The sequence below is a fragment of the Ptychodera flava genome, chromosome 15, assembly GCF_041260155.1.
Source record: "Ptychodera flava strain L36383 chromosome 15, AS_Pfla_20210202, whole genome shotgun sequence".
Lineage (NCBI taxonomy): Eukaryota > Metazoa > Hemichordata > Enteropneusta > Ptychoderidae > Ptychodera > Ptychodera flava.
The window spans coordinates 7,689,713-7,701,760 of record NC_091942.1 but is presented as its reverse complement, the minus strand read 5'-3'; the positions used below and the strand labels follow the sequence as shown (position 1 = coordinate 7,701,760).

Genomic DNA, 12,048 nt, shown 5'->3' with positions numbered 1-12,048 from the left:
CAGTAGCGACAGAACTGAAGTAGTTGGACAGTCTTTTCTGTAGAACATGGGCGTTGAATTTTCCTCAGTTTCTAGTATCAGTGTCTTCAGTATTAACGTGTGTGAGAGAATGAACTGCCATGGCAACGTTCCAAGCTGTGATACAGTAGCTCCATGCAGTACCATACACGTTCATTTAGAAACAAAATGACGCTTTGACTACAGGATAAGTGTGTTCAAATGCTCAACAAAAAACAGACAGAAGTCGACATCTAATTTGAACTCAAGAATGCCAAACAATAGACTCTAAATCGATTTGAAAGCCCAAATTTCTGTCCCCACGTACAAATACTATACAAGCATTCAATGAACTGTATCGTTTTATTATGCTAACAATGTGAACCCAATAGATCGGTTAATTTCTTACGTTTCTAGCACACCTGTCTGTACAGAACTTTCTTAATGATTGACACGACGCTTTGTGATGGTTAAATACTATATGTATTCTGCATAGAAAATTGCAGTCTTCTCAAGTCTACAAAATTATATCACAAAAAATTTCACTTGCAGGCAGGGATATGTGTTCTATTTTAGCCCAGCATAACACAACGTTCAGGCCATGCTGCGCAGGCCTAGTACGACCTTGTTGTGAGAACGGAGTTTTTGGACACCATGAGCAGGAGAACAAAACGATGTCCTATGTCGCCACATTGTTTGTGCGCGTTTCTATTTGTGCATGTATATGCATTCTTCTGCCCGTCCGTTCGTAAGACGGATTATCCCTATACTATGTTCCAACCAAATTGTTGCTATGCAAACACTTGGCAAAAACATATGACCAATTACGTTCATTAGGCAAATAAAACCCAAAGTGTGAATTTAATTTTTTGGAGTATTTGAATGGCATTTTGCGGCAAAAAATTATACTATCACTCCAGGATGGTTGCCATGGAAACATTGAGCATCAAAACAGACATTAGCTGAATTTGTTTCGACCAATTACCCATATAATGCTAAAATCTTTGCAAAAACCGGACCCTTCATAATTCTTTATGTAATTATTTTTATTGTTATCATAATTTCGTTTCTAATGACCTTAAAAAGAACGGACGTGAAAAAAGTCTAATTCACACTAGATGGGCATGAATAATTTATTTTCCACCGTTTTTTACAATGTTTATGTAATGGCTTTCATTAATACCATGTAAGCTTGACCTGTTTGTTTTCTTTTTGCAACCATAACAATAATTTTTATCGATCATGTTCGCACAGTGTTGTCGCTAATGAAGATGGCTTGCTATGCTAAAACGTGTTCCCTGGTGGGTAATAAGAAATAGCTTCGTCCACTTTGCTGACTATATCTTGTAGGAGTTCTCGTTTAGGTATAATGATAGCCAATAAGCCTTTGAGTCACGCATGTGTGCAATACTTGTGAATATCGAGGGAAATAAAATGAACGTACGGGCCATTCGATGAATGGTTGAGTAAATGAATGCATTGATAATTGAATCAACGAATGAATCGACAAGGGCAAGAGGTAGGACGCAAAGGCTATATGGATTGAGAGACAGTTAAGACTGCAACTCCTCCACACGCTGTACAGTTAATAAAGCACTCGCACTAACATACTCACAATAACAAATTGTACCCAAACTTTATCAAAGCAATGAATACATCGCTTTAACTTGGCGAAAGACAGCTTTTGGGACAATGCTGTCCGCCAGCAGAGCTATCAACCCAGGGTGAAAAATTCAGTAAATTTTCAATCGGGTTCGAACTCATAACATACAGCACCAAGTAACCTAGCGAAGTCATCACTGTCAAAACTAGGAAGAAATAAAGCAATAAAATAAAATATATGCAATGTCAAACAAATCGAGACAACTAAAACACCGAGGAGAAATTAAGCATTTAGAAAATAAATCACACACAGTAGAGTTAGAACCTTCAGTCATGAAATCGTAGTGCAGGAAATTGCAAAACTAGGTTCCAAAAGAAGTAAACTTCACTGTTACTGGCAGAAAGAGGATCGTTGTTCCAAATGGCAGTTGCATGTTAAATTTACCTTTGTCTGGTGCATTTCTTCGTGTCTAAACATTTAAATTTCGGCTAACGAATTCATTTTACAAATGTGTGTGCTATTAAAAACGTATTTGTTTTTAACGGTATAATGATAACTATGAACGTATCATCTAATTTTCCCCTCTTCGTGGCAATTATGACGTGTTTAGAAGGTTTAGAACAGGGACCCCGCTATGAATCTGTACTATGATTTGACCGATGGCAATTCTTCGTCATTCCCTTGGCTTGTCACTAACGAGGAGTCGAGATTCCTAAGACTTCTTACACATCCTCGCAGATTTAAGTCGGCTTTACAGTATTATATGTACATGCAGACGTAAACGGAAGGATTTGGAAGTCACACAAGTTATGACGATTAACATTTTGGAGGGACGACCACCCAAGAATTGTAATGAAAACTTATCGTTATGCCATTAAAAACCACTATAGAACAGATCACCGTATATAGTGAGTAATAATCTTCTTAATGCACAGTAACTGTATTTTGTGTTTTCTTAAAGATTGGACACGTTAAGAGAAAGCTTTCGCTAACCTACACCGGTGATGACAAAAGATGCCACGACACAGGTGCTCTGACACAACAGCAATATCGATATCAGGAGAAAGGGATGGCATTATCGTTTGCAGTCTCCGAGGGTTGGCCTGCTTGGGCGTCGGTGTTCTATTCATTGGAGTTGGTCTCACCCTGGTTATGTCCCCGGGAGAGAAGAGATTGGATATTGGTAGTGTTGGAGTATGCATAATGACCATCGGTAGCCTCATGGTTATTCTGACGTGTGTTTTTATTATTCTACCTTCAGTATGTTCCAAACCGGAGAAATTTAAAGCTACCAGCAGTTTAGTGCGACCAAGTCAGCCACAAACAGCCACGACGGAGTTTTCTAACAATATTTCGACAAGGACGAACCATGCGCGTACTGACCTTGCCTAAACTGTTTCTGACATCGTCATGAGCCGAAAAGGTAACAAAGTATTGCATAAGCCTTCGAGGGTTGACCTCGATTCGTCCGTGGCTATACTGACACAATGACCGTGCTACAAACAATCTAACCTTGGCAAGAGTTGACGCACTTGGAAAAGTTTATCATAAAACTACTATCGTGTACCGACATTATCGAGAAAACTGCAAGCGACCCTCAGCAACTCGGTGTAAGTTAATTTCAAATGTGACATGGTTGGCTGCCTGAAGGTTGGACCAAATACAGTTTGGAAAATTATTCTCCTATGGATTAAATATGATCTTGAACAGTGTAAGTAGTTTTCAGAAAACCCGAGAAAAACAAAGACATCTTTCAATTAAGAGAGACTTAAGACTATTAAGAAACTGTACATGTAAATGTTCATGGCAGTTATCATTTTTGAAGCTGCAATCAAAGAAAAAGAGAGATTTATATGAGTTAGATTCCAGTGTTAACGGGATGTTGAATTGACGACACAGTTTATAAATGATTTGGTGTCCAGTTTGTTACAAAAATAGTTGTGTACCACAGGCAGGTGCTTATAAGGGACACACTTTTTTTCATTGCCGCAACCAACACATCTTCTAAAGCACCTTACTGTAAGATTATTAACGTTTTGATATTATAATGAATTGTTGGTCACTCAGAGAATCTTCACTTTCCCTTGGATTTTACATTATGTAATCAATTTAACCTAAAAAGAGTACTATTTATGCCGTCGTTTGGAACAATTTAGGATTTTTGCAGTTGCCCACCAATTTTTAATGTTTTCCCAAGCTTTATTGTCATCTGTAGATAACAAATGAGTCACTATGTTTTATACAAAGTTGGTACTAACAATTTATGTTTATAGTGAATTTCAAAATAGCTCGGAATTACATAGTGTTTGGGTGATTAGAAAAACGTTTCTGGCGATAGAAAATGACGCCAGCTGCATCCATTGCAAACGTTCTGTTTTTAAATTTATATATATTTTGCAACGATTGAACCCAATAGGACTTCCACTGTTCTCACTGACAGAACACGTTCAGAGTAGGAAATACCAATCGTTTACTGACTCGAACATATCATTAGCGTTCTGTGCAGTTTCACCGCCGGAAAATGTGATAAAGGAAATTTAAGAATGTTCAAGCAGTAAGTGTACTTGTGAGGTTTTCAATGCGAGTGCGGCAACACTTTAGATGTTGACTGTGGCACAGTAGAGATCGTATTTGGGTAAATGTTGCTGCAAAATTTATCGAAGGAGAACGTTTGTAGTGAATACAGGTGGCGTTATTTTCTATCACCAGAAACATTTTTCTTATCGCCCAAGCATGTTGTAATTCCAAGCTATTCTGAAATTCACTGTAAGTATAGGAGTAGATTAGTTTCAGAAAATTCGTTTCATCAGATCTTTAGTTTTGCGGTTTGTTTATATAATTCTTGTAGCAGCTACGATATAAGTAACTTATCATTAGATCAACAAACAGCAAAATTTTTTAATATGTTCATAATATTTATTGTGGTCGACGAATCATCACTTTTTCTTCAATGTCAATTGTTCAATTTAAAGTTGACCTTTCCGTGTCAACGTGACGTCGAGTAAAATAATCTTTTTGAACTTTCTACGGCAATATCCTACTTTGCACTGAGGCTGTAAAATATTTTTATTCGATTGTCTAATAATTTAAGAGTCTTCAAATTATGCTTAAAGTTCCAAAACAGAAATCACCTTTTTAATCTAACAACTCTCTTGTGCTAAATATGCTCAGAACCCCGGTAAATTATACATTTTCTGAAAGCTTAGATATAGGGAAACATAACCACAGTGTCACCATTGTTTACATTACTATTACGTGACAGGTAATTTGCATGACCTTCCAAAAATTTCAGCCATATAATCTTCAAAGCATTGAAACAAAACATAAGAGGCAAGACCGAATTTGGAAAGGTTAACGTTACACAAATTACCTGTCATGTTATAGTTATGTAATCAATGGTGACACTATCGTAACTAAAATGTTACTCTATATCTAGGCTTTCCGTAAATATATAATTTACGGGGGTTCTGAGCTTATTAACCACTAGGGAATTGTTAGCTTAAAAAGGTCAATTTCTTGTCCTGGAACCTTGAATGACAGTTCAAGTTTTAATTAAGCCTGAAGCACTTGTTGTTACAGTCTCGAAAATTTACACTAAACAGAATGTCAGTGAAAACACCACATTTGTTCACAATTAAACCATACATTGTCTATTTATGCATGTTGCTGCGTAAATGTTTTGCTTTCTGTACGTGGTTTTTGATGTTGTAATAGTCCCGAGCAAGTGCCTTTTCGTTTTATTCAGATACTACGTTATCATGAAGCATTAAGTTCTTTTTATATCGGCTTTGTATCTAGTTAGTATTATATCAGAATAAATAATGCACTTGAATTGATATCTATACACGTGCTTTATTCGTGACTTTTGCCAAAGCAGTGTTTTTTGAATTAAAGATGATGTACATGTATGTCATACTGGCTTTTTCCACAAAGACGAATCATCAAGTTACATGTTTCTGCAAACTATCGGTTTCATTCGATGATTTCTTGTGTGCTTGATAAAGAATATCAGTGTAAAGAAACAGACTGTATTCCAATAACGTTAATCCTGTTGTATTCTCAAAAAAACGGGGGATGAAAGATGTCACTGAAATGACGATTGGCACTTTTCTGCATTACGAAGTTCCCGGGATGAACATGCTAGAGAAGGTTTATATTACGCTCAATAACAAACCATTTCCACAGAAATTAGGTATTCAAATGAATAGGTGTACCATGGAAACCCAAAACTTTTGGACTTGACCTTGTAAAAGTCATTAGGTGATGTTTACAAGCTTCTGATAAAACTCTTAAGTTTCCATCGTATATCCACAAAAACGTGTCGTATGTCGACTTAAACAATGAATATTATCAATTTCACAATCAAAATGTATAGTCCCAGTAAATGTCAACATGGTAAACGACAATCAATTCTCAGTAACTTGCGAATCAGTGCTGGACTGAGTAGAATGTAGAAAGCATCCACATTATAAGAAATGCTCCACTCCGCATTCATTTATTTAACATTCACATCGCTTGCATTAATTACTTTTAAACGTGAATATTCTCTATTTTTATTGTGGTCGAAGCTCTTGGGGCTGACTTACAGCGAGTTTGCAAGGTCATATTTGATTGGTCGATTGTCACTATTCACAGCAACTTAGGGAGTGTATTCGTATTACTCAATTAAAACGGTAAGATTCTGCCAACCAATTGGATAACAGTTTCCAAATCTGTGCAAGTCGGCCCAGCCTTTTTGATGGTAGGGATAGACGGGATACACTTGTGACGTTTCGGAGAGCGAGTACAACGGTGACGTTCAGCGGTACGTTTCTCAATTGTAAATTATCCGATTTTAGCTCACGTGTTCACACACATGGGCTAATGTTATAGCGATGTCTGTCTGTCTGTCTGTCTGCGTGAGTGTGTGTATGTGTGTTTCTGTATGTCTGTCTGTCTGTTTACACGATAATTCAAAAACGCCTGCGCAGATTCAAGTCACATTTGATAGACAGGTACCATACGCTACTTGCAAAAACTGATTAGATTTTGGTTGGTATGGCTTACATATTAATGAAGTTATGCAATATCATTTTTTTCATATAATGGTTTCCCTATGGAAACAGTGATGACAGTGTCGACATATATCAAGTAATACTGCACAAAATTTCATTCAACATTTCACAGATAACAATCTCAGAACATTATGATGATACTGTGAGTGTCATATCAATTATCTGCTCATTTGCATATTTAATAAACTTTTGTAATTAGTGAAATAACTCTGAAATTCCTGCACCAAATTTGATGAGACATGCAACAAACGTTGATAAGATATATATCTAATTGTACTTAGAAGCATTGGGCAGTGTCAAGTGAATAAATAGCTCACTTGCATATTTTATGAAATTTGCTGCAGATACTCACCCGACAGATATCTTACTGTGGTGTAAAGCATTTAGTAGTGTGAAGTTAATAAAGGGTTCATTATGAACTTTGTAATTAGGCATATAACTCTGAAATTACGGCACCAAATTTGATGAAACCTGCTACAGATATTGATCTGATGAATATCTAATTGTACTGGAAACAATTGGCCAGTGTCAACTTAATAAACAGCTCATTTGCATATTTTATGAAGTTTTGTAATTAGTCATATAACTCAGAAATGAATGCAACAAATTTGATGAAATCTGCTGCAGATACTGTTCCGACAGATATCTGACTGTGTTGTAAAGCATTTAGTAGTGTGAAGTTAATGAAGGGTTCATTTACATATTTAATGAACTTTATAATTAGATGTATAATTCTAAAGTACGGCACCAAATTCTGTGAAACCTGCTACAGATATTGATCTGATACACATGTAGCACTATTATTATCATGTTTCGAAAATAACACATCTCTGTATATGTGCTGTTAATATATTTGTATGATATAACAATCATGCATACGAATAAAGTAACCTAACGTCAATAAACCTAATGCAAGTCATAGCTAGAGATAGGAAGGTGTGTCTTGGACGCGTCTGACAAGATGATAGCACTTGGTGACGGCACATTTTGCCTTCCTTACCATTTGAAATAACTGACATATACTGGAAGAAGATTTACTCCCATGGCTTTCCGCAGTGCAGTGCCGTGTAAAATAGCTCATGTTTTATTTAATAGTCATCATAATCGTATGACACAGGGCAGCTCCTGGTAATTTGCGAACCTAAAGTAAAGTAGATGTATGATCATAAAGCAGGCATTGATAGTAATTAATTGAATTTTCAGACGTAGTATCTTAATCAAAGGTGTTTTCGCTCGATAACTCGCGACGATTTGTATAATCGTGAACAGATTCAGTATCGTCTATTAGCCACAAGCTCACATCAAATTTTAAGTGTGATGTAACAAAAATAGGAGTGTTGTGTTGCTGATTCAGCCGAGAAGCTTAACTTACATCATATAGGTCACCCTGCTCTCAATATGATACGCCGGAGTATTAAAAGCTAAATATCGAAATTTCAGACTTATACACAGCCGATTGTTCAAATATGAGCAAAGGAGAGACAAAACAGTGTTACAGTAAACTATTGACATTAACAGGAAATATATGTCATTCCGACCGGTTTTCGATACTAACGTACATAACGGATGTACTAAGCATAGCCAAAGGCAAGAATGAAATGCAATAGCTGGATATACACTAGATGAATAATTTGATATCAATCAATAGGCATATAGGCAAAACATGCTGATAGTTGATACTGAGTAATAAAAACGTCTTGCTATATATATTACCACAAAATCTATGATGCAAAGTATTCATTTAGATGCCGCATGTATAGGCATATAACTGTCTGCATTCATTACCTTCTTGCTGTTCATGTAATGGAAAAGGTGTGTTGTCACGTTTTAGGTAAGGCATCAATCGGCAGAGCTAGGTGAAAGATTTAAGAAGGAGCAAAAACATTATTTATGAGGAAATTTTATAAATATAAATGGCCAGTAAAATATTTGATTGCAGCAATGTGATGACTCGCATTGAACAGGAACTTTGAAACAATTAAATAAAAGTAAACCGTTTTTTATGACACACTTTTCCTTTCATGGAACACGATAGGGATGATTTGGATGATTGGATAATGAAGAAATGTCAGTTTAATCTGCAAATGTAGGCGCATCTGCTTTTCTTTTTAAGTTATACCCTTGTTATACACTTGTTTTTATGAGTAACTTGTAATATTGCAACAATCATCTACAAGGTGACTAACATTTTTGAGAAATTTGAAAAATATCAAGATCCAGTTCTCCAAAATTAGTTCCAATCGCTATTGACTTTTTCAAATTCAAACAGTGTTTAATGCAAACGTTTCTGACTTTTTCTCTTATGTTAGGTCGTCATCAATTATCTCGAAAATCAAAATCTATACTGACGACTAAAGAATACAACCATTCTAACTTTAAGGGCGTCAAGTATCCGTCATTTACCATAATACATTATGATGCTTTTGCAATGTGGCTTAAAATCTGTAGGTAAGGAATGATTTATCACCTTGTCTGGCCATTGTAGCAGTCTACCTTTCATAAAACTTATATAATACACATGAGCATTATTGCACCGGACATTAAGCCGAGGGATGTTCACAATTGCAATGATAGCTGTCATACACGTCAGTAAGGGGCCGTGGATAATTTAAACATGCGCAAGGTAAACAAAACTAACTGCGTTTGTCCTCAACCATCCCCCCTGCGCCCCACCCATAATAAAAGATTGGAAGTGCGAAAATCCAACAAAGCCTCATTCTGTAATAGCATACCTACAGTCGGTAATTATGTCGCTATAAAATCACGCATACGCTACCACCCCACCGCCCCCCGCGGCACACTCCTCTAAAATCAATCTTTGCTCAGCGCCAACTCGACAGTGACGCAACAATAGAATAAAATGAATTGAAACAGTGTATCCAGAATCATTGTTACGTTATTTTACTCTTATTCTGAACCACATATATGTCACAGGTGTCGGTGCACCGGTGCTGCACTGGCCAGTTACCGTACACGCTAAACAATATCGATATTTTGCAATAGATAAAAACGTGACGTGTAGCGGTATATTGCGATGTAAAACATATTTTGTGCACGGTAATCGAAATACGACAAACACTCTCCCCTATAACTTTAATTATCTACAGCCTCTAAGCTCATTCATTTTGTCTCGCGAAAAGGTATTAAATTTGGATGGTTCATATGAAATTTGACAAACCATGAGTAGCAATGGAAGTTTTCCGAACATATTTTTAAACTCATAAGTCACTGTAGCGTTGATAGGAGCAATTTAAAAGATAAATTGAAGAATAATTTTTTTATTCTAGGTTGAATGCAGTTTACCGATCAATCACTCTGGGGTGACGACATTAGTTACGAAACAAGCATTACTGTGTTGCAAATGCCTGTTTGAAAGAGGCACCGAGAACCCAACCTTAAACTGATCACGCCTATAACACGACACTACCGTGGTAGACAGAGTTGTCTCAGATGTAACAAGAAGAGCATGCTCCATGATTGGCTGCAATGAAGTCGCGATTTAGGCGCATATTTTCGAGTGATTGTCAGCCATTAATGAGATATACTGGCATACTGGAAGGAATTGGACTTCAAAGACCTGAAAGCAACGCTTTACACAGCTAACAACACACTAGCAGGTAGAAAAACAGATGAAGACTTGGCAAGATTGGTTTCCCTGGATCGTAGTATCTATCGGACAGAGTTGCCTTTTTGCCTTCGTCGTTCTTTTAAACAACCTGACAATCGATGCCCGCTAATGGTGGAACGTTTAATTGCAGAGCATCAATTAATTTTTGATAAGTTAACCTTATTCATAAGGTAAAATCGTCGATGTTTCTCTCGATAATTGACTTGAATTTGCTAGGTCAAGCTATATTTTCAATCTGAGTAGATCAAAAACGTGGGCACATCTGTGTAAGTCACACGAACTTTCCAGTAGAGAGGGCACTCCCAGACGTCCCGTCCTCAAATATAGATTCCTGCCGATAATCATAGAACTAACAGTGGCGGGGAGCCCTTTATTGTCGAAAATGAGCAAACAGGAAGATTTTTTCCCTAAACTCTCCATTCACTGACACCATCCACACTGTAAAATAGCGGACGCTAGACGCGTCTTTACGCGTTCAAAATGTACATGTCGGTGTTCAAATTTGAACGGCTAGTGTTCATATTGTTAACACTAGTGTTCATAATATTAACAATGATGTTCTAAACCTGAACACTATGTGTTAACAACGATCTCCTTCAAGTGTTCAAAAACTCAGCATCACAGAAATTTTACAATACTGTGAAACAATTAACAGTCTTTTGTGTTTTTTTCTTTACAATGGCTATATTAAATTTACTATTGCTTCACTGTCCGGCAAAAGTACACTGATTTTGGTGTAACGAATTTCACACTAAGTGAAAAATATTTCCGGCCTACAATTGCTGAAAGCATGTTTTTTCTAAAAAAGGAAGTATACAAAATAATTTTACACGTTTATTACGGGTTGAAAGTTTAAAAATTAGAAAAGAAAATCAGAAAACCACCATGAACGTTTTAATTTTAACATCGGCGTGCAAGGGGCGTTCTACTTCTTAACACTTAGTGTTCAAGTTTGGTGTCTTTTCCTATCCCATGATGCATCAAAACGGAAGTTGCGACATTTTTCTTGTAAGCGCACCCTGAAGTCGTGATCGTACGGAAGCAAGATCAGAAAGGGTAAGTTTCCTCTCCAAAATAGTAAAAGGTATTCGATTTTTGAAGCATCTGTATTATCGTCCTTTGAAATTAATTGTATTGTACCTTGAAATAGCTTAACTACGTGAAAAAACCTTTTTTCTTTCAGTGGCTGCTATACCAACAACTAGCTGTGACTACGCAGTGGTACTTTTGGCCATGGCGTATCGATCGATCTCACTCGGGTCAAGGGTCATCACAATACAACTGTAGTGATAACCCTTGACCTGAGCGCGATCGATACGCCTTGCATAGTACCGCTGCGTAATCACAGCTAACATATGTCTTTTAGTAAACACAATCGCATGTAAAACATCAGTTAAACATCGTAGAGTATACAATGTATTGTTTCAGCATATGAGAGTTTGGCTTTTGATTTTAATCAATTGATCACAAGAAGCAGCAAATATTTTGTAACAGTTTTGAAGAGAGGCACTGTATATGAAAGTCTCCACTTTTCCTTATAATAATCGGCCCCTTGTCTTTCATTTAAAGTTTCATCTCGCCATATTACCTATTGTTGCATTTTTCAGGATGTAAAAAGTTGGATTTAACTGAAAATCGAAGAGTTGTTATAGAAGCTGGTGGTACAGATAACGAAGAAGAGGAGTGTACAGGTAGCTGTCTGGAAACAAGCTTGAGAAACTCAGCTCATCTCTAATGTAGATTTAAACTTCCAGGGTCAGTAACTG

The 12,048-nt window shown here is 36.7% G+C and overlaps 1 long non-coding RNA gene across 1 annotated transcript in view; it reads left to right on the top strand.

Moving 5' to 3' along the window:
- The window catches only part of LOC139151069 (uncharacterized), a 72,077-nt gene extending 66,645 nt beyond the window's left edge, over nucleotides 1–5,432 (top strand). The window contains exon 3 of the long non-coding RNA XR_011556336.1: nucleotides 2,562–5,432. This is a non-coding gene — a long non-coding RNA (uncharacterized lncRNA). The remainder of the gene's footprint in view (nucleotides 1–2,561) is intronic.
- Nucleotides 5,433–12,048: the final 6,616 nt, after the last annotated feature.